Source organism: Malaclemys terrapin, chromosome 14 (genome assembly GCF_027887155.1).
Source record: "Malaclemys terrapin pileata isolate rMalTer1 chromosome 14, rMalTer1.hap1, whole genome shotgun sequence".
Taxonomy (NCBI): Eukaryota; Metazoa; Chordata; order Testudines; family Emydidae; genus Malaclemys; species Malaclemys terrapin.
Window position 1 is genome coordinate 44,130,308 of NC_071518.1, and position 23,267 is coordinate 44,153,574.

Below are 23,267 nucleotides of genomic sequence, written 5' to 3' on the forward strand. Positions count from 1 at the left end.
AGGCTATAGCCCCAGTAAATCTACAAATGTCCCCACAGTAACAGCCCAAGCTAGGGCAGAACTTTGTCATGTACTACTTTTATCCCCTTTCCACATGGTTCTTGCTCACGGGCCCTCGGCATTTCCTGCGCACCCATCTGTCAAACCACAGCCCTGCTGCCCTGCCACTTGATGGGTGAAAGAGGCAAAGGTCTAGGGATACCAAGGTAGGCTCAGTCGCAGAGGCTGCCTGCCTAGTCTGGTAATCTGTGCCCAGATTCTGCTGCCTTTCTGTCAAAGGGGAGTTCTGCCGCAGGGCCCAATGGAAGGAGGAGTGGCTTATGCTCAGCTTTGTGAGAACTGCTGTGAGAGGAGAAGACAAACTAAATCTCACACAAGCCTAGCGTCTGCGGAAACAGTCCAACGATAATAGAGTAGGATCGCTTGCCTGACATTTCTCTTGGGATGCCGTATGGGGCAGATCCTCAGGTGGGGTACATTGCCATAGCTCTAGCAACTGCCGTGGAACAGTGACACTTTACATTAGCTGAAGATCTGACCCTCATTAACTTTTCACAAGTAACTGGCATCTCCCTGGCCGGATTTGTGGTCCCCACCCAGCTCTCAGAAAGGGACTCTGGCAGCACACCTGCCACTGGTTACACGTATGGCTGCTTCTTTTTAACAGAGCCTTTGTACCATGGCTGAGCCTGGGCTAGGGGTTCTGGGCAGGGCAAACGCCAGCTGCACCAGGGAGTCAGCAAATCCTACGTCTCCCTTTGCCAGCAGAAAAGTGCCACCTGGTGAAAGAATGGAGCATTTGGGGCAAAGCCCAGCCTGTTACATCTCTCCCCTTACAACCAGCCCAGGGCATGTTCTCTGCTTCCCCCCTCTGCTGATCAAGGGGACACAGCTGACTGCAGCTCCTGGAGTCACAAAGAACTGCCCATTAGCGGCAGGTTCCAGCCCCAGTCTGACTCCTGGAATCTGTCCCCTGAGTCAAAGCTTCCACTCACGTCTTGTGGCTATCAGCCAGGGCATTCGGGGGTGGGATTCCCTTCTCCGAGTCAGCCCCAATCTCCCCTCTGTGAGGATTCACAGCCAAATGACCAGGAGATGCCTGAGCTGCTGTAGCAGGGTGAGGTGGGGAGGGGATAGGAGGGAGCCAGCTGGGCTCCCTGTCTGACCATCCCTCTGATCTGATACATAGCACCAGCGCAGCTCCCTCTCTGGGGACACCACATGTGGCAAGAGCCCCACACTTTCGGGGGGTGGGGGGAGGAGAGAAAGCAAACCAGGCTTCCTGGGCCACTCTGTGGCCCTAGAATGTGGTGACACCAACTCATCCCTTTCCAGTATAACAACCGTCTCCTGCTGCTAGCAAATGTATTTAGTCTTGTAGCCCAAGTGGTAGACGTTCATGCTGAAGATTCACAGTTCAAAGCCTCCTGATGATCATGAAGTGGGGTGGTTACAAGTGCAAATAATGGGGTTTGGTTTTTTTTAGCTTTTTCCTTTTAAAAAAAAAAAAGCAACCTGGGAAATTACAGATTAAAAAAACTACATTAAAGGAATGTTAATTAGATTGCAAAACCAGCTAGTGGAAAGTCAGGAGATGCCAGAATTAGAGATTACCTGTGCAACCTCCGTTTGGCCCCCTTGTGTTTACACATTATGATGCAGTCTTTAGTTACATGATCACAGTGTGTTTTTTCCACAGGCTGCCTGACTCCTTCAGTGCACAGCTGGATGGGCAAGGGAAAAGAAATAAGGTTGTGCAGACAATTGTAAAACTGCAAATCTTACTTTTGAGGGCTTGACTTTGCAACCTAAATAACTTTGTTTGTATGCAGTTTTTTGAATGCGATAGCTTGAAGGAACCAGCCACATCTCTACAAGTATCTCCCGAGAGCTCGGCTGGTAAGGGATGACATCTCTCTCTCCTCAACACAAACCACCGTAACCTCGGCCATATTTATTTCACACAGTATCAGGAATGGAACCAACCCATGCTCATAATAAATACCATCATCATTCTCTCCAGAAGCTACAGACCCCACGAGCATCCAGGCCCCTGCAAAGACAGCTGAGGCCCATCTGGGAGGATCTGGCCTGAATTTGCTGATAAATAATGCTGGCGTTATGCCAGAGAGCACTCTGGAGTCAGCGACTGCTGCAGATATGTTGGCCGTGTATAAAATCAACGTTGTGGGACCAATGTTGGTGACCCAGGTAAGAGTCTGCCTGACACAGGGCTTCAGCTGAGAATTTGTAGCTTCTACTTCGGTTTGCAGGGAAGAAAAGCAGCTGACGAGATCTAGAATTTCACTCATCTCTGTTCTAAGTCAAAGGGACCCGATCTTGCCTTAGTTACACCTGTGCCATATCCGTGACATTAATTGAATGGCACTTGTGTAGCAGAGAACAGAATTTAGCCCAAGGTTCTTTGATGATGTTGGCTACCCGGGCATTACACACTCATCCAGATGTTTCCTAACTTTTATTGGTGCTTATGCAGCATTACAGATGGCCCCAGCACTTTGCAGGTGGGAACATACTGTTACCAAAACATCGGGTCCAGCTAGCTGAGAGCCAATAACAGCCAGACAGGGATAAGGAAGAGTTGCTTTATTCTGCAGAAGAAAGGAGAGCTTTGCACCTTAGTACAAAAACTCTGTCTTACACACATTTTACAGATCCTTTATACACATTCAGACAAAGGTCTTTGCAGTGTTAACACTTGATTGGTGGTTGTCAGACCCGTGCTTTTGCTATCTGGTCAGTGAAAACTGGCTTGGGACCAGCTCCAACTACCTTAAGGCCTTGAAGGGAAGACAGTTGAAAAGTTCAGGCTACTGTGTACTTGAAGTGTCTGCTTCCCCCTAATGGCCACTTGGTTAACATAAAGGCTGCTCTGTTAAGGGGAGGGGTCACTAGTAACTTTCACAGTCCCCCCTTCGGGCCTGACAAATTCAAAAATTGTCAGGCCCGTTATGCAATTTGCGATCAAGCTGGAGGGACAGATACTGGGTTTTCTTATGGACAGCAGAGCTTTTGATCATAGCATTACACAGGCATTTGGCACATTGTATCATTGTCCAAATAACACATAGAAAGAAAAGACTCCATTTAACAATTGTTTGAAAGAGCCCCGTAAACCATGACCCAAGGTCTGGAAGGAGGTCCTCAAAACTAAAGGTGTGATCAAGAGATAAAGCACAGAAAACAACAGCAGCATTCTTAATGGCTTGTAAATCCTGCTCAATTAAGCCAGAATGATTAACATAGAAACAACATTTTTCCCCGATGCGAGCACAAGTCCCCCCCTAATTGGTTCATATGCTTGGAAGGAGCATTGAGAACGTCCGCACTTCCACCCAGAAAGTTTCCAAGTATGTCTCCATGGCCACAGATCAGATGGTACTCCTGATGTGTCTGTAAGGGCAGTGGGCCAAGCCTGATGCTCTAGATCATTCCAAATGGCCATTAGCTGGTCATTCAGGAAATCCTGAATTTCTGAACATGCTAGATCCCACTGCAATGCCTTCCCAGCCTCAGTGATATTCAATACCATCTCTGTCAGCAACTTCTGGGTCATTGAACTAAGGGCGGAGATAACATGTAACTCACCAATTCCAGCCTGTACCTGGGTTAGCTGTGCCCCAATTTCTCATCATGTTTTGGTTCTTAAAAATATTCCAAACTGCTGCTGCACTATTGGCCCCATCCCATAGGGATCCGGTCAAGTCACTTTTCTTTCTAGAGGAAATAACCCAAGCCCTCTGTTGTGCTAATCTAATGGCAGCCCCCTGTGAGCAATTTGGGTATGTAGAGGTGATCTGGAAACTGAATAAGGGTAATGAAAATTTAACAGTCCCTAGTGTAGTGTTAATCACAGTTCATTGATATCCTAATACATTTCTTTTTGGTGTAGTACTATACCACATTCCCAAGCATGGGTCCCACATGCTTTTCTTCCTGCCAGTATATAATTCTTTGTTTCTTCACCAGGGTCAGTTCTTAATGTCTCTTGTAGTCAGGAGTCCCTGGACTTTGGTGGTTCCAATGAAGCAAGTGTTCCTTCTTCTCTTTTCCTGAAACAGTGTGGTTTAGCATCATACAGGGGAGAGGTTACTAGCACATCACCCTGTAATGGTTTTGCTTCTTCTAGAAAAATCCAAAGGCACAGTAGGTCTGTCAGTGGACAAGGGAGATGTTACTAGCACTTCACCTTGTCTTTTTTCCTTTTTCCTGCTGTCCAGGAGGCACAGCAGAGCTAGAAGGAGAAATAGGCTTATCAGCCGGAGAGTCCTCCCGAGGTGGAGGGGTCTTTTTACAGTGAGAAGCATGGGTCCAGGCAGGTAGTCCTTAGCACTTCACAGCGGTGTTGGTGGTTAACAGCACTTGGAAAGGGCCTTTCCAGTGGGGAGCCAAAGCAGTCTTTTGTAGATGGACTTTACATAGACTCAGTCTCCTTGTTTCAATGAATGGCAGGGCTGCTAGGGTCTTTGGGTAGCAGTTCTTTTATCTGTGAGAAAAGAAACCTAACACATTTCATTAATGCCTGGCAGTGCTTTGCAGATCTCATAATTGCTTGGGCACATTCAGGCCCCCCTTTTCTTGGCTGTCAGCCAAGTCTTAGCTGTGGGCAGTGTCCTTGGATGGGGCCAGCATCTTATCTTTGGACTGAGCTTGCTAGCTATTTTTTTTCAGTTAACTCGTTCTGTTCTTTTTCCTTCTTCCCTTCTTGGCTTCTTTTAACCTACAAAGGAAACTTCCACTCTTCACTCATACACCTTTTCCCAACAATGAACACATACACAATTGCCATTATACGTACATTAGTCTTATTACTCAATGTATGCCATGTACACCCTTCCAGTAAAATAACTTTATTACAGAGCTTTGGAGCAACAAACCAGGACAAGCACACCCACCTTTGAGGAGTCCACTCGGTACAACCTCTGGTGTCCAATAGCTTTCCTCCCTTCCCAGCCCTCTGGCTAGAAATCTGAGGTAGCCAGAAGGATCCCATCGGCAATATGGGGAATGGGTTAACCTTCCATGTCCTTGCTTCCAAAGACTGTTGGTATGCACATTTTAACAACAATTTTGGCCATAGAACACAAAAATAATTCCTATTGTGCCAGTAAATGCATGGTACGTTGAATGCTATTCAGCTGGCATCCGTTTTCTCTGATGATCTGAAAGACAAAAGAACAGAGGTCTACCCCTTCTGGGCAGTCAGTCATTGCTTAAAATATTTCCTTTATATACACATACTCTTGTTGATTTTAGGCAAAACAGAATTACCCCATATTTCCTTGTATTTATTTCATAGGCAGCCCAGGTTTCAGTGGCTTCTACTTTATTCGTTAGAAAATTACATTAATACAGATGCTTTCTGGCTTGCTTCCAGATCCAAAGCTATCCACAGCTTAAAGATTCTTACTTAAAAAAAAGGACACAATTAACTTTCCCAGACTTTTGATTGCCTTTTACTTCTAACTCCTGCTTTCAAACACCCAGTGATCTGAAAAAGACAACACAACCTATATTGGTAGGTTTGCATTTCTTTTACCTCTGCTACAATATACACTGCACATGTTCTGGGGAAAATGCACATCCTCTCCACAATTCAATTTCCACAACACTAGCCACATCAATTTCTACACAAGGTGTAACTATTTCTTTTTAAACACCGGGTAAAGACCATTTACTTAACATATAATTTAAAGGGCTATCCTCAGAGGGTTTTACCAGAGACCCACCCATCTGCCTGCTGATACTCTAACAGAGAATTACACAGAGAACAGAGGGAATTATGGCCTAATAGGATCCTATTACAGGAATTTCTACTAATACTGACCGCTACAGGGGACGGGACAGAAGGATCCCAATTCGACCTCAGAGCTTCATCGCACGCGATGGCTTCTACTCTGAGGAATTACGAATGAGAGGCTCAGTTCCTTCCACACACCTAACGCCCAAATGTATAAGACAGAAATTCATTAACCGGTTAACCAGACCAGAACCAGATAGTGTCTCCTTATCCTATTAGGACTCACCTTATCAGAACACGAACCCCAGGGGCTGCGGTGAAGCAGAGAAAAGGGGCGAAACACCCCATTGGCGCCGTTCCCAATTTGCCACAGCCATCCGGAGTCCAATGTCCGAGCTAGGAGAGTCCCGGCGGAGTCGCTAGAAACTGTTACCGAAATATCGGGTCCACCTAGCCGAGAGCCAATAACAGCCAGACAGGGATAAGGAAGAGCTGCTTTATTCTGCAGAAGAAAGGAGAGCTTTGCACCTTAGTACAAAAACTCTGTCTTACACACATTTTACCGATCCTTTATACACATTCAGACAAAGGTCCTTGCAGTGTTAACACTTGATTGGTGGTTGTCAGACCCGTGCTTTTGCTATCTGGTCAGTGAAAACCGGCTTGGGACCAGCTCCAACTACCTTAAGGTCTTGAAGGGAAGACAGTTGAAAAGTTCAGGCTTCTGTGTACTTGAAGTGTCTGCTTCCCCCTAATGGCCACTGGTTGACATAAAGGCTGCTCTGTTAAGGGGGGGTCACTAGTAACTTTCACAATACAGAGAATAAAATGCACTCCCTCTCACTCTGGCCCAATGGCTATTTGAGTATTTATCCACAGTGGCCAGCGAGAGAGAAGAGAGAGAACGGCTGTGTTGTCTAGTGATTAGGGCACCCACGTGGGAGCCTGAGGGTCCGGTTGCCCTTCTCCAATCACTCTTTTATTATTTAGCCCCAGTGGAACAGCTTCACCAGGGAAGAATGTCTCATCAGAACCCTCCCATAGCTCAGTGGTTAGAGCATTTGCCTTGGAAGTGACAGACCCTGTTTAAATCCTGTCTCCCCCTCTGGCAGATGTGGGAATTGCACCCTGGTCTCCCACATCCCAGGTGTGTATGCTAACCACTATGAAGAGGACTAATCTAGTAGGCAGCCTCTGAGCATGACTACCAGGTCAGGCCTGGCAAGTGCTCTAGGCAGATGAACACCTATCTTCCCCCAATTCATGAAATGCTGAGAGGCTTAGGTGGAGATAGGTTTTTTGATGCCTAGAGTGAGGCAGCCATGCGCATGCCCAGAGGCAGAAACTTAGGTGCCTACAGGGTTCAGCGGGAGTTTGATGGATAGCAACTGGGACTTAGGTACCTAGGTACTTTTGTGGGTCTGAGCATTGTAGTCTGAAGGCACAAACTGGTTCAGATGTCATTGGGACATTAGAGCTGGTAGGTGGAGCAGAGCAGGTGGTGGTTGAGAAGTGGGTTGAAGGAGGAGAGGGATGGCGATGGGAGAGAGCGAATTGGGAAGCTGTTCCTAGCAGATGGGGTGCAGTGAAGGCAGGTAGGAAATAGAGACGGGGTGGAGGGAAAAAAAGGGCAAGCAGGAGGGTGGAGCGCAGGAAGTGGGACAGGTTTGCAGCAAGATTAGGTTTGAGCCAGAGGCAGGAGTGGAGCCTCAGTGAGGAAGAGAAGCTAGGATGGGACAAGGAAGAAGTGATTCCGATGCCTGCCCCCCCCCCCCCCCCGGCGAACTGCTGTGGGGGGCCCAACACTGTACATGCCATGGAGGACGTCTCTGGGGTGACACTGGGGAGGAGGAGAGGCCAGGAGTATGCAGGTTTTGAGGCCCAGCACCTCACACAGGTAGCCCGGCTATGCTGTAGCAGCTACGCTGGGCCAGATTTATTAGCAAGGACAAACGGACACAGTCTGTCTCCCTCCAGGCGTTCCTGCCCTTGTTGAAGAAGGCTGCGCAGGAGAGCACCCAGACAGGGCTCAGCTGCAGCAAGGCGGCCATTATCAACGTGTCCACTATAGGGGGCTCCATCGGGAACACCCCCAGCATGGCCACCTTTCCAGTCGTCTCCTAACGCTGCAGCAAGGAGCTGTTAGCCCATCTGCTAACAAGTCATGGGATCCGGGGGTGGTGGGGTGCATGTCCTATCTGATAATTCTGCAGTTACCCCGAAACAAAACATGCCCTGATGGTGTGTCCTGTGCTGATTCATGCACCAGGAAAGGGAAGGTTTCAGAGTGGTAGCCGTGTTAGTCTGTATCCGCAAAAAGAACAGGAGTACTTGTGGCACCGTAGAGCCTAACAAATTTATTTGAGCATAAGCTTTCGTGGGCTACAGCCCACTTCATCAGATGCATAGCATGGAACATAGAGTAAGAAAATATATATACATACAGAAAACATGAAAAGGTTGGAAGTTGCCATACCAACTCTAAGAGGCTAATTAAATAAGATGAACTATTGTCAGCAGGAGAAAAAAAAACTTTTGTAGTGAGAATCAAGATGGCCCATTTCAGACAGTTGACAAAAAGGTGTGAGGATACTTAACATGGGGAAATCATTCTGAACTATCTATGCCCATTTTGCCCCCAGACGGAGCGTGTTCCCCTTCATAAAAGACTTAAGCCCTGACTATCCTTACAGCCAAATACTCTTAATTTCTGCCCCCTGCCCCAATAAAGGGATCTGAGTCCAATTTAGAGCCACTTTTACAGGGGATTCTCTATGTGCACTCAGAGCATCCCACAAAGAGCAGGGGACAGAAATGAGCCCTCCACTGACAGCGTGTGTTTGGCTGTCTCCCTGGCGTGGGATGTAAAAGGTAGCTAAGGTGTCCATAAAACTCCCCCTCTCTTTCCTTGATAACATACCAGGGATCGTTCTCAGCCCATTACAAACCACGAGACTGGGCAGTTCTGCACCAGAGGGGGTCTGTCCTCACTGCCCCATTGACATGAGTTAGCTGCACTCAAGTGACTTCTCTCAAGTTAGCCCAGCTCGAGTGAGAATGGCCACACTGCAAAATAACTGTGACACTCAAGCTGCTGTGTCCCCAGTGGTGCTGCCCTCACTCGTGTGTGGCTCTCAGACAGTGGTCCCCAATCTCCCAGTGACTATTGAAAGCAATCCGGGAGATTTTAATAGGCTATTTTAAGACAATGACATTATGGCATGTTGGGAAAAAAAATCTCCCAGAATAGCTTCAGTCAGAGTTGGCAACCCTAGTTGGGGGGTGGGTATGGGGCCAGGAGCAGGGCTGAGGCCAGGGGCTGAGGCTGGAAGCTGGCACAGGGCCGGGAGCGAAGCCGCGCCAAGGCTGGAGACAGGGCTAGGCACGGGGCCAGAAACTGGGGACATAGCTGGGGGCGGGGCAGGAGCAGAACTGGTGGCTGGTGCGGGCCCCACCATACTCTCTGGAACATTTCCCCATACCCCCCTAGGCAGGCATTCCCCACAGTTTGGGGACCTCTGCTCTAAGATGTCTGAGGGCATAGCCCGTGCATCCTTGTGCTGCGTAAGCCGCGCTGCTCTATGAACTTGCCCAGGAGATTGTGGGAGATAGTGTCTGTCCTTGCTGGCATACTGGGGAAACTATTGGAAGGCATTGGTGGCATAGCAGCACTCGAGCTGCAGAACTGGCACGTTAACAGCTGATGAGTCGTGCTCACTTGAGGTTTGGTCTATGCCCCATGAGGGGCCAGGCATCCAGCATTAACAGCTTCCCCACACTTGAGTGAAGGGTCTGTGAGTGTGTTGACAGGACCCTGGTTAGGGGCAACACACGAGTTAAGTCTGCAGTGAAGACAAACCTAGTGTTGGCACCAGACCTTGGGGGAAGAAGGATGTGGCTTTCAGGGACCTCAGGCCTCTGGCTCCAAAATTTAGGAATCAAACCAATTGCTTCCCTTAAGGAGTGGAATATGCACATGATCACAGTTAACAAGGAGGAGAGGAATAAAAACTATAACCCCGAGGAGACCCAGCTGAGTTAATGTAGCAGAGTAACCTGTAGCTTTGGGACCGTCCTCACTGGTCAGGACCTGATCTAGTGCTTTAATTCGCCTTAGTTTGCATTTAATTTTCCTGTTTTATGAAGGGAGGAGAAAGGAAAAGGGGCAAAGCTAGTTGGCCTGTGCTGCCTACAAGTTATGCAGGTTTCTCAGCAGCACAAGTCAATTATGTGCAGTTGAAGGAGCGTCAAAGTGCCACTTCTGGAACTCATAAATTTAATTCTCTTCCCTCGTGACTCTGCCTCTGCTCTGGACGTGCTTCACATCCAGACTGCTCTGAACATGCTCACGAGGTGCCAGTCGGTGAGATACAAGGAAGACGGGATCCTGTGCACTGCGCTGCATCCAGGCTGGGTGAAAACAGAGCTGGGAACTGCCAAGGTACAGCAGCTAATGACTTTCCAGAGATGTGCCCAGAGTCTCCTGGCAGCGTGAGGGTGAGATGGTGGTTGGGGTTAGGCACTATCACTCATTGCATCTATTGCCATTCGCTCAGACCAGAGTGTCATTGCTTTGCTGCTGATACCAAGACAAGTTTGCTCGAGGAAAAAACTGGATAGACTCAGACATTTAATGTGATCCAGATCAAATCCCCTTGGCCAAGTGTTGCTCACATGAACAGCACTGGTAATGTCTCCGCTCATTAGGCTTTTCTCTGCACTCCAGCCACTGCTGGCGCTGAACACGCCTTGCACCCACTGCCCTGTTTGCTCCTGCTAAACACGGAGTAAACTCCCCTCTTTTGAGCAAACATTTTGTAGTCGTAAAATAAACACGGTTTGATTAATGAAGTGAGAAGCCAGGACATTTCTGGAGTCCTCAGACGTTCGCAGGGCTGCAGAACATTGTGAAAGCCGGGAGTGTCCCAGTAAAACCAGCATTTGTAGTTACTTCACTGGTAGGCCCCAGAATCACAAGGTCATAAGACCACTGTACTCGACCTCCCACTCTGGCCTGTCCCTGGTCCAACCCACACTCTCGCAGAGGGATGGGGGGAAACCTGAGGATATGGTTTGTTTGCTTGTTTGTATAGGATGGGGTTAAACTCCTGTTAGTTTCCTCCTCATCTTCCAGTGTCCCTGTCTGGGTATGTGTGACGTTATTGACATAAACTGGGACCGTATAGATCATTGTTGCAATCAAGGTCCTGTAGTGGCACCCAAATCTTGTATAAAGGGGGTCAAATGGGGTGTCTAGGACAAGGTTATGGTTTACTGGTTATGATTATGCTGTCTATGTGTGTGTATCAGTTTTGTAGTCAAAGTTTTGAATATTGGCTCTATACTGTCTGTATGGCAAACTTATGCTATGCTTCTGGGTGACATCCCAGACAAGCTGAGATTAGCTCTGCCTAGCCTGCTTGATGGCCCATTAAGGACCATCAGCTATACAATGGACCCATTGAGAGAAGGCAGATACGCCTTGTAACTCAGCAAAGTATGCAGGGACTGGCCCATGTGACTCCAGACTCCATTTTGCTGTAATTTTCCACAGTAAGAACAAAGAGGTGTTCTTACACCTGGAAAAGACTATATAAGGCTGATGCCTCATCTCCATCTTGTCTTCAATCCTGCTTCATACCTCTGGAGGAACTTTGCTACAAACTGAAGCTTTGAACAAAGGACTGAGGACCCATCCCAGCGGGGGATGTATTCCAGAGACACTTGATTTGAACCTGCAGTTTATTCCATCGCTGCTGCAAGCCTGAACCAAGAACTGTGCCATTACTGTATGTAATTGATTCCATTTAACCAATTCTAACTCTCATCTCTATCTTTTTCCTTTTATAAATAAACCTTTAGATTTTAGATTCTAAAGGATTGGCAACAGCGTGATTTGTGGGAAAGATCTGATTTGTATATTGACCTGGGTCTGGGGCTTGGTCCTTTGGGATCAGGAGAACCTTTTTCTGTTACTTGGGTACTGGTTTTCATAACCATTTGTCCCCGTACGAGTGGCACTGGTGGTTATACTGAGAAACTGGAGTGTCTAAGGAGATTGCTTGTGAGACTTGCGGTTAGCCAGTGGGGTGAGACCGAAGTTCCCTTAGTCTGGCTGGTTTGGTTTGCCTTAGAGGTGGAAAAAACCCCAGCCTTGGGCTGCAACTGCCCTGTTTAAGCAATTTGTCCTGAGTTGGCACTCTCAGTTGGGTTCCGCCAGAACCGCATTGTCACAGTGGCGTAGTCGGCAGGATCCACAGAACCAGGTCAATTAAGCTTTGGGTCAGAACCCCGCGCTGTCCAAATTTGAATTTTGGGATTGAGAGTTTTGTTGGTTAAAGAGCTGCTGCAATGGCTGAGCAAAGAGCATATGAGGGACTTGGCAAAAAAGCCCTGGAAAATTTGTGTTCAGAAAAGAGGATAAGTTTTAGAAAGAAAGCTACAAATCAAGAACTGAGAAATCTGTTAATGGCCAGTGATCAGGGGGCAAGAGCACAGCCCTTACCTGAGGCTACAGAAGATGCAGAAAAGATTAGGATGCAAAAGGCGACAAGTAAACTGCAATTTGAGCATGAACAGAAACTAGCAGATCTTCGATTGCTGGAGAAGCAAAAAATAGCAGAATTAGAGAAGGAGGCTGCTGAGAGAGAGAAAGAAGCCGATCAAAGAAAGAAGGAGGCTGATGAGAGAGAAGAGAGAGCTCGTAAGGGGCGTCTAGAGCTGCTCGCTGCTGAGCAGGAGACTCACAGGATGGAGCAGGAGACTCACAAGATGGAACAGGAGACGGCCAGACTTCAGCTCCAAGTAATGGAAGAGCGGAGAAAGTCATCCCCACCTGGTACTCCACTCCCCCCCCGCCATGAGAAAAACTGGGAAAGGATGTGTCCCATTTACAATGATACTGAGGATATAGAGGAGTTTTTGTCTACCTTTGAACGCCTCTGCAATCTGTACCAGATCCCTGAGGGTCAGCGAATGCCTGTCCTGCTGACCAGACTGACTGGAAAAGCCAGGGAGGTATTCAATGACTTGGGGGAACACGAAGCCTTAGATTATGAGCGGTTTAAGGATTCTGTGTTAAGGTGGTTCAAGGTTACTCCTGAATCTTACAGAGTTAAGTTTAGAGAGTTTAAAATGTCTAAGGATGGTACTTTTGTAGAATGTGCTCATAAGCTGATGGGTTTTGTTAAAAAGTGGGTTGTGGGAGCCAAGGCGCATGGGAGTTTTGAAAAACTGCTGGATTTAATAACTTTGGAACAGTTCTTAGACATTGTGCCTGACAATGTGAGAGCAGCTGTGTGCGACAGGGACCCTGAGTCAGTCCTACGGGCAGCAGAGATTGCGGATGCCCATACCCAAAACAGGGCTCGAGAAGGGTGTAAAACCCCGGGAAAAACTAATTACCATTCTCCCCAGTTCAAGAGGAGGGAAGGATTTAAAAATAAACCTGACTCTTCTAAAGGAGTTCAAGGGGGCCCGGAGGGTAGGAACTCACATCCCAGGACGGAACAGGTTACATGCTATCACTGTGGTATCCTGGGCCACATGAGACCAGACTGCCCGACACTGAAGGGCAGCCCAAAACCAGGAAACCCAAATGCCACGGCCAATGCTAACCCTGTTGTTGTAAACTCACAGGCAAGCCACACAGAGCCCAGCATTGGTGCCCTGTGTGCAAATGCTGTTTCTGTGGTCTCTGAAGAATTTGACCTTAAAACTCACATTAAAGCTAAATATGGGGGAAATAACGCAGAGTTTATTAGCAGTGCAGAAGTGAATGGAGTGAGGTGTATGGCATGGAGGGACACCGCAGCAGATATTACTCTGGTTAAAGCAAGTCTTGTCAGGAAGGAAGATTATTTGCCAGGTGAAGATGTAACTGTTGTAGCCTTATCTAAGTATTTTGTCAGGGTGCCTTTGGCTAAAATCCACCTGAAATGGAAGGGATTGGAGGGCACTATGGTTGTGGGAGTAAAAGACATAATCCCTAAGGATATTATGATTGGAAATGATATTAAAGCTATGGTCAGTCAAGTTAATACAAACCAGGCACAAGAGGGGATTGATCCTAAGGTTGTGCCTATGGAGGGTTTCTCCAAAAGTTTGTCTTTGGAAAGTAACTGTTTGGCTGTGAATGAAGTTTCTGAATGTCTATCTAATGTCTCAGAAGTAAATCTGGAATTAGATCAAGCGAAGGGAGAGGAGAACAAGGAGATTTTGGATGAGCCTAGGCAGTCTTGTGAGCTGATGGCTTTATCTAGTCAGCAGTTTGGGAAGGCAAGGAGAGTGGAAGATGAGTGTCCCTATACCTTATCTGTTTCCTGTGCGAAGAATAGTGACAGTGAAGGAAATGTGCCTGTGTCTGTCAGGGGTATTGACTTGCCTATGGAGGAAGCTACCCCAGTCTCCAAGCAGTTGTCTGTGAACAGCCCGGTGTGCTGGGACAAGGGAAATGAAGTCCCAAGCTGTATGTCTAGTAAAGGAAAATGCGTCTCCAACTCTTTTTTGTCTGTGGAGCAGACAGAAGGTGCTTTTCGGCCTGTGATGGTTGAGAGTAATTTAGTTGTCTCAGAGTGGGTTCTGGATTCAACTAAAGCCCAGGAAGGGAATGGTCCTAAGTTTGCATCTGCTGGGGAGAATGGCACCGTAACTAGGTTGCATCCAGTTAGTGTCTTAGCAAAATCCCAGAGATCAGACAATTCTGGTGCTTGTATTTTGCCTGTTGCTCATGTGTGGTTGGAGAAGGGTGTAACAACTCTGTCTGATCAGGGTGATACCCTAGCCAGGGCACAAGGAGAGCGGAAAGGTAATTTGGTTGTGGTACCTACGGACAGTTTAACAACTTGTAGCAAAAAGGAAAAAATTCCTAAGATTGTGTGTGGCAAAGAGAAGGGAAATATTTCTAACCTTTTATCTAGGAAGTCTATGGGTTCGCCTGAAAGGGGATTGTGTAGAGATCTGCCTGATGGGCCAAAGGTGATCCTGAATGTAAGTAAGACCCAGACAGAGGCTGTGGTTGCTCAGGAAAGTGTTCCTTTAGAGCAAGCCCTAGGTGAAGAGGGTAAGGGCAGAATTTCTGTGAGGGGTGAATTGCTGCTTAGAAAAGCTCCTGGAGAAAGGAATCCTCATGGTACGCAAGCAGTTCCCTGCAACTGAAGGGTGTGAGAGTGATTTAATCAAGGAAGTTTCAGTTCCTAGCAGCCAAAAATTGTCTGTTGTGAATGGATCCACTGACTGTCCTTTTAAAAGATCCAGTGTGGGTAGCTTTGAGAAGGTCTCAGAAGAAGTAAAAGTTGTTAAGGAATTGAGGCAGCCCTATAACCAAGTGGCTGTGTGGGGCCAACTTGTTGGGGAGACAATGGTGTTGGAACAGGAATGTCCCTTTTCTGATTCTTTAAATGAGCAGTTTGTGCTTCAGGGTGTGAGGACAGATTTGGTTACTGATGTGTCAGAGCAGAGCAGTTTTATGGCTAAATGCTTGAGCATGCGGGGGAGAGCAAGCAAACTCTCACCCTCAGACTCTTTGGATTTGTGTGGTATCTCTTTAAGACAGAGTCCAGCCTTGGAAATGATAGCAGTTACGAATATGAAAACTGGTGGACTGGCTCTGGTCTGGGGTAGTGCAAATTACTTGCCTGGCTGGGAGGGGAAGGACTTGCTAATAGCTGTTAGCACAGAGGGCCCACCCCATCAGCCAGTGAATTCTGTTAAGCAAGAGAAATCAGGGTTTGATCCTGCAGGACAAGGAGGAAAGAGAAAACTGAATTTTGCAAAGGGAAGCCACAGGTTAACCCTAAAATGCCCAAACTCCAATGGTATTGAGCCAAAGGTGTGGCATGACAAAAACGATTGTAGATGGACACTTGCAATGAACTTGTTGTTATTGCTAAATTTTGTAATGAATGTGTTGCTATTGCCACAAACTGTAAAAATGTACAATGTGCCTAATCTTTTGGAGAATCCCTTGAACATGTTAAAAGGAATACATGAGAACACACTTTATGTTAAAAGGTCTTGCTATATTGATGTTTCACAGTTGATGCCTGTAAACAATATGGGAACTTTTCACAGGGGAAAAGACATTCCAGACCTAATGTGCTGTATGAAAAGGAAGACTGAGGCACACTACCATATTGCTTTCATGGCTAAATGCCAAGATTCCTGTACTATGAAGAACATTAATATCTGCATTTATTCGATGTTAATTGGGTTCCAAACATTTGCCCGAGCTTGTATGAATAAAGTAGCGGTTTTCTTTAGCTCTTGGAAAGATCACATGAGACATACAGGGATGATGCTGCCAGAGCAGATCCAATCCACTATTGTTCTAACTAAGTTTTACCTTGGGTTTGTAAAGAGGTTCAATCATGTAGTTGAACATGATTTTGATAAACCGTTTCTGTTATACACTGGTACGGCTTCTAACCCAATACTAGCTGTAGTGAGACAGAACCCAGGATGGGGAGCTCTTAGGATGCAGTCAGTGATGTTTGTGTCATCCCTTCCTGCATCAATTTTGCGTTGGGGGTGTGACGTTATTGACATAAACTGGGACCGTATAGATCATTGTTGCAATCAAGGTCCTGTAGTGGCACCCAAATCTTGTATAAAGGGGGTCAAATGGGGTGTCTAGGACAAGGTTATGGTTTACTGGTTATGATTATGCTGTCTATGTGTGTGTATCAGTTTTGTAGTCGAAGTTTTGAATATTGGCTCTATACTGTCTGTATGGCAAACTTATGCTATGCTTCTGGGTGACATCCCAGACAAGCTGAGATTAGCTCTACCTAGCCTGCTTGATGGCCCATTAAGGACCATCAGCTATACAATGGACCCATTGAGAGAAGGCAGATACACCTTGTAACTCAGCAAAGTATGCAGGGACTGGCCCATGTGACTCCAGACTCCATTTTGCTGTAATTTTCCACAGTAAGAACAAAGAGGTGTTCTTACACCTGGAAAAGACTATATAAGGCTGATGCCTCATCTCCATCTTGTCTTCAATCCTGCTTCATACCTCTGGAGGAACTTTGCTACAAACTGAAGCTTTGAACAAAGGACTGAGGACCCATCCCAGCGGGGGATGTATTCCAGAGACTTGATTTGAACCTGCAGTTTATTCCATCGCTGCTGCAAGCCTGAACCAAGAACTGTGCCATTACTGTATGTAATTGATTCCATTTAACCAATTCTAACTCTCATCTCTATCTTTTTCCTTTTATAAATAAACCTTTAGATTTTAGATTCTAAAGGATTGGCAACAGCGTGATTTGTGGGAAAGATCTGATTTGTATATTGACCTGGGTCTAGGGCTTGGTCCTTTGGGATCAGGAGAACCTTTTTCTGTTACTGGGGTACTGGTTTTCATAACCATTTGTCCCCGTACGAGTGGCACTGGTGGTTATACTGAGAAACTGGAGTGTCTAAGGAGATTGCTTGTGAGACTTGCGGTTAGCCAGTGGGGTGAGACCGAAGTTCCCTTAGTCTGGCTGGTTTGGTTTGCCTTAGAGGTGGAAAAAACCCCAGCCTTGGGCTGCAACTGCCCTGTTTAAGCAATTTGTCCTGAGTTGGCACTCTCAGTTGGGTTCCGCCAGAACCGCATTGTCACAGTATGTCTACACTGCAATTAGACACCCACGGCTGGCCACGCCAGCTGATTCAGGCTCACAGGGCTTAGGCTAAGGGGCTGTTTAATCGCACTGTAGGCATTTGGGCTCAAGCTCTGAGACCCTCCTTCGCATGGTCCCAGAACCCGGGCTCTAGCGCAAGCCTGAATGTCTACTCCACAATTAAACAGCCCGTTAGCCCGAGCCCCTTAGCTTGAGTCTGCTGGCACGCGCCAGCTGCGGGTTCTAATGCAGGGTAGATATACCCTCTCTATCTTATCCCACATGTGGCCTTGGGTCCCATGTTCTCCAGCTGCATCCCCTCTCCCACTCCCCAGGTCCTATTATTCCCCCCTTTCCCTCCCCAATATTCCTGTGCCACCTAGCTGCTGTTCTTATTTGTGCCCCGAGAACTTAATCTGCTCAGGAGGTCCAGCAGCAGCTTCTCTTCCAATCCCTATCTCCCCCTCACACACACACACAGGTTCACAAGATCTGTGCTCCCCCTTCCTTCCAGAAAGGCAACTACTGCCCAACCCCTACTCCCGCCCAGCAACAGCCTGGATTTGCTAGCTGTGATCCAGAAGGAAGCAGCGAGCGCAGGAAGGTGTGGGCCAGCTGCCACCAAGGCCAGGAGCCCACTTCCCCGGGGCAAGTGCTTCAAACACAAGTGGAGTTTCATTCTCCCCCTTTCATGTGCATGCTGCAGGCAGAGCTGACGGTGGAGGACAGCGTGCAGGGGATTCTGAAGGTGCTCTCCACCCTCTCTGAGAAACACCATGGGATTGAAGTGGACTGGACAGGAAGAAATGTGCCATGGTGAGAGCCTGGCCTACAGGAATGATTTCACCAGCAGTGTGCACAGGACACTCCAGCACCCGTCTGCATCTCATGAATAAACATCTCTGCCTCAACTAGCGCTGTTACTGAGTCTCTCCCCTCACAGGACTCTTTTGGGTTATGGATTCAGGATACCTCCTTTAAAGGAAAGCATTGCCTCATAGTTAGAGGGGAGACAGCTCTGCCACTGACTTGCTGGGCCCTTGGGCACATCACTTAGTCTTAGTTTCCCCTAATGCTGCCTGATCCTTGTGTAGCAGTTGGAGAGCCTCTGATGAGACATATTAAAAGCAAAGTATTACAATAGCTGTTATAGATACAAAATTAACTGCACCATCCAGCTGAGCTTACTTGAATAACAGACTCCAGGCACGGGGTAGGTAGCGTGGATTTCCCTAGACAACAGAAATTGGGCTTTAACAAAGAAATTAGTCTAATTCTCTATCTGTATTAGCTCACTAAGAAAACAAAAGGAACATGAAACACATGAATGTGAAGCACCAATATCCACCCTCCTATCCCTCCACAAAGAGGATGTAAACAGGCTGTTTCACAGCGATAGTTAAAGAGTTTATTGGTAAACAGCAACACCAGCATTAGAAGTGTCGGCAGAAAAATAAAATGTACCTTTACATTATTGTTGTCCATTATACAAAGATATGTTCATATTGACTATAGTAATTAGTGAAATACAAAGGGAGGCTGACGTGAATCAAACCAGCACACAGTACGTGCACACATGAACAGCAGGACCATGAACCTCTGCTCCAGACATGAAATGACTCCAGTGCAGAAGGCCTCTTGCCAGGCTCTTTGTTCCACCTACGCCTTTGATTAGGCCCTCTGGCCTAGGGTGAAATGCACCTTCAACAGTCAGTTGACAGCACCTGTCCTCTCACATTTTTGGTCATTTTGCCCCATGATGCAGTGGGAACTGCACTGCACCAAAACAAACCTGTGTCATTTTAACAGCCCCATGCAACAGCTGCACAGACCTTTGCTAAGAGGTTGGTGACAAAGAGTTACTTTCTCCTGGGCATGACCTGTTCTTGCACTGTCTTCATTGGCTCTTGGGATCCTTTTCAAAATTAATCAAACACAAACTAGAGAAGGCGGTGAGACTGCTGGAGCCTTGCAAAGGTGGAGTCACATTCTGCAAGGTGCAGAGCTTTCAGGGGCGCAGCTGCTCATGAGTTTAGGTCCATTCGCTCTTTCAGTTAAGGAGTTCCTCGCTCTCTCACCACCTCCCTCCATCTCTACCCTCACCCCCAATGCTTTTATATACTGGCTGAGGGCCAAATTCTCAGATGGTGTAAATTAGCTTAGCCTGATTCATTTCAATGACACTATGCCCATTTGCACCAGCTGAAGATTAACTGTGAGATTCTTCTACTGGTTTAGGTTACTTTAAAAGGACATTAAGAAGCAGCTGAGTAAGCAGATTTGATGAGGGTGGGGAGGGAAAAGGCAGAGCAAGAAAGAGAAATTGTTTTTAATAAAGGATTTGCTACATCAGCTCAAAGCTGCTCCTTTTGGGTTGGGTTTAGTATGTGGGAGAGGAGGGATAGAATGGTGTCTCCCCTGTTTCAACAGGGTGTGGAGAATAAGGTCTGCGACCACTGAAGACAGCAGGAAACTATACAAGTGCTCTGTTATCACCAGCATGATATGAACAGCCTTGCCCATTGGGCTCAGTATTTGATCAGGTTTCAGAGTCGCCTTTATATGCTAAGACCACTCCCTGAAAACTTCTGTGCCCAAGCAAATTCAGATAACTATAATCATTCACTACAATCATTCAACACCCAACCCCGTAAGGAAGATGCATATTCAAACCATTCAAGCTAAACAGACAAAAAATGCTACTTAACAAGATTAGCTAGGTAGAAAATAGGTTTTCCAGCTCCTCTAGTTGCTCTAAGCCATTTTATCTTCATGTTTGTTCTATCCCTTAACTAAGAGCTTGTTTCATTCAAGTGCAAACCACAGAAATTATTAACAGTCAAAAGCACAAAGATCCCGTCTGCTAGTGAGTGGCAATGGAAAGCAGCATGGCGCTACCTGTGAGCCAAGAGATCTTTTATAACTTTTTGGCACCATCTCCCATCTCCCACTCATGCTTCCTTCACATCCCTACAGGAAGAGTCAGCAGCAGGCAACAAAGTTTCCTCTCCAGCCCTCTGGATTTGGGGACTTCTGGTTCAACAAAACCAGCTGCATAGGTGAGGGCACCTGCTCTCCAGCTTCATCTATCTCCCCTGGATTGCCCTCCTGTGAGACCTGCAGATTCTCGGCTTTCATGTCAGATTATCATGGTGCCTTTTCTGTTAAGCTCTTGAGGGAATCCAAACACGGGAGTGGGAACACAAGCACAGGGGGCACCACAGATGTCTGGAACGCCAGTTTCTAGGGACACCCATGAAGAAAAGATTCTAAGATATTGAGTGTACCTGACCCAAGCCCCATCGCACAAGTGACTTTTTTAAACAAATTAATTTGTACCCCACAAAATCCAAGGTCACTTATGCAAGCAAGTTATATTTTGGACATGGGCTGTGCTGTTCAGATATTGGAGATAAGTGGGAAAGGGGACCGGTTACAAGATAGTAAAGTCCAAAGCAGACTGCAAAGAGTTACAAAAGGATCCCACAAAACTGGGTGCCTGGGCAACAAAATGGCAGATGAGATTCAATGTTGATAAAAGCAAAGTAATGCACATTCGAAAACATAATCCCAAATATACATATAAAAAGATGGGGTCTAAATTAGCTGTTCCCATACAAGAAAGAGATCTTGGAGTCATTCTGGATAGTTCTTTGAAAACATCCACTCAATGTGCAGTGGCAGTCAAAAAAGCTAACAGAATGTTGGGAATCATTAGAAAAGGGATTGATAAGAAGACAGAAAATATCATATTACCTCTATAGAAATCCATTGTACACCCACATCTTGAATGGGGGGAGGGATAGCTCAGTGGTTTGAGCATTGGCCTGCTTGTGAGTTCAATCCTTGAGGGGGCCACTTAGGGATCTGGGGCAAAATCAGTACTTGGTCCTGCTAGTGAAGGCAGCGGGCTGGACTCAATGACCTTTCAGGGTCCCTTCCAGTTCTTATGAGATAGGTATATCTCCATATACTGTGTGCAGATGTGGTTGCCCCATCTCAAAAAAGATATATTAGACTTGGAAAAGGTTCAGAAAAGGGCAACAAAAATGATTAGGGATATGGAACAGCTTCCATATGAGGAGAGATTAATAAGACTCAGACGGTTCAGCTTGGAAAAGAGATGACTAAGGTGGGATATGATAGAGGTCTATAAAATCATGACTGGTGTGGAGAAAGTGAACAAGGAAGTGTTATTTACTCCTTCTCATAACACAAGAACTAGGGGTCACCAAATGAAATTAATAGGCAGCAGGTTTAAAACAAAAGGAAGTATTTCTTCACAGAATGCATAGTCAACCTGTGGACCTCTTTGCCAGAGAATGTTGTGAAGGCCAAGACTATAACAGGGTTCAAACAAGAACTAGCTAAATTCATGGAGGGATATGTCCATCAATGGCTATTAGGGATGATGTCCCCAGCCTTTGTTTGCCAGAAGCTGGGAATGGGAAACAGGGGATGGATCACTTGATGAATATCCTGTTCAGTCCCTTTGGGGCACCTGGCATTGGCCACTGTTGGAAGACAGGATACTGGGCTAGATGGACCATTGGTCTGACCCAGTATGGCCGTTCTTATGTTTCTTATGTTACTATACATAGCTCATTTCAGCCTGCTTTTCTTCCCTTCAGACTCTTGGTAAGGAGTCTGTAGTGGCCAAGATAACCCAAGCCTGAGCTACCAGTTGAGAGGGGTACAAGGTTAATAACGGCAGCCCTGTGGATGCAGCATAACACATGTAGGATACATTTAGACGTTCCACTGTTTGGTACAAGCTACTTCAGGGTGTTAGAATAGCAGTTAGTACAGTTTGAATCTTGGCTATCTAAAGACTATGCATTCACATTAAAGCCTTAGATTGCACCACAACTTGTGGACCATCTGTGTTCAAGCAGGCCGGGTCCCCCCACCATCCAACTGATCCAGCAGGAGCTTCCATCATCTTAAACTGGTGAAAAATGGCGGAAGAGAGAGAGCAGCTTCTGCCCATTAGGGCCTTCCAGAGTAGTTGTATCTCTATACCTTTTCTCATATAAGTGTTGACATGTTTCCATGCCCCCTTTTTGCTTTATGGCTCACCCCCCAGGTCTCATTTTTGGATATGTACATATTTGGTGCTGTTGGCCATTTTGAAAAAAAAGATTTTTTAAATGTTGGTTTCATTGATATTTATTGGGTGCCTTAGAACAATATGATTAAATAAAGCTTTCATACCTGTTCCTCATTTCTTTCTACATAATGCCTTTAGCATTCATCTTTAAAAAATGATAGACAGACGCTAATGAAAGACAATATAGCCATTTCACTTATTCCATTTACTCTAAGTAATGTATTTCTTCATAGCCATGTAGTGGCCTGCTAGGCAAGGCTGAGAGCTGAGAGCTTCTTAACGAGGCTGTGATCCCTAAGCCTTTTAGCATCCCTTAACCAGGGAGCAGGGCTACTCAGGGCTACTCAGGGAGACCAAGGCTTTAAAAAGCCCACTCCTAAGCAACCAGAGGGGGTGGGCACCAGAGTAACACCTGACAGAGTTATCAAGGGCGCAGTCTGCAGCTGTGGGAGGGGCCATTTTATTTAAGGTGGCATTTGTTGTTGCCTTCTTTGGTGCTTTTAGAGTCAGCGAGCTGGTGCCTAAGGCAGCTGTGGACAGGTCTCAGCGTGCACTCAACTTAACAGACGTGCAACTATCTGCAGGGGCATTGTCCTTGCACTTAAAGTACTCGAAGCAGACCAGAAGGAAAATGGGGGCTGAGGTGGTGTGGAAGGAATGTGCAGATGAGTGCTTGTGCCCAGTAAAGACAATAAGAGCCTTACTAAAAATCCAGGGCCTGCAGTCAGACCCGTTGTTCACACACGGCGATGGCAGCTTCCTGACAAGGTACCAATTTAATGCAGTA

At 46.6% G+C, this 23,267-nt stretch overlaps 1 long non-coding RNA gene and 1 pseudogene across 3 annotated transcripts; one reads left to right on the top strand and one right to left on the bottom strand.

Moving 5' to 3' along the window:
- Nucleotides 1–451: 451 nt before the first annotated feature.
- Nucleotides 452–18,262, top strand: LOC128848983 (C-factor-like; annotated as a pseudogene).
- On the bottom strand, nucleotides 2,593–6,465 carry LOC128848652 (uncharacterized). Of its 3 annotated transcripts, none has more exons than XR_008447091.1 (2): nucleotides 4,917–6,465; nucleotides 2,593–4,507 (listed from the first exon to the last, which is right to left on the bottom strand). It is a non-coding gene; the product is annotated as an uncharacterized LOC128848652 (long non-coding RNA). The 3 variants fall into 3 exon arrangements; XR_008447092.1 differs by having other exon boundaries at nucleotides 2,593–4,523; XR_008447090.1 differs by having other exon boundaries at nucleotides 2,593–4,741.
- Nucleotides 18,263–23,267: the final 5,005 nt, after the last annotated feature.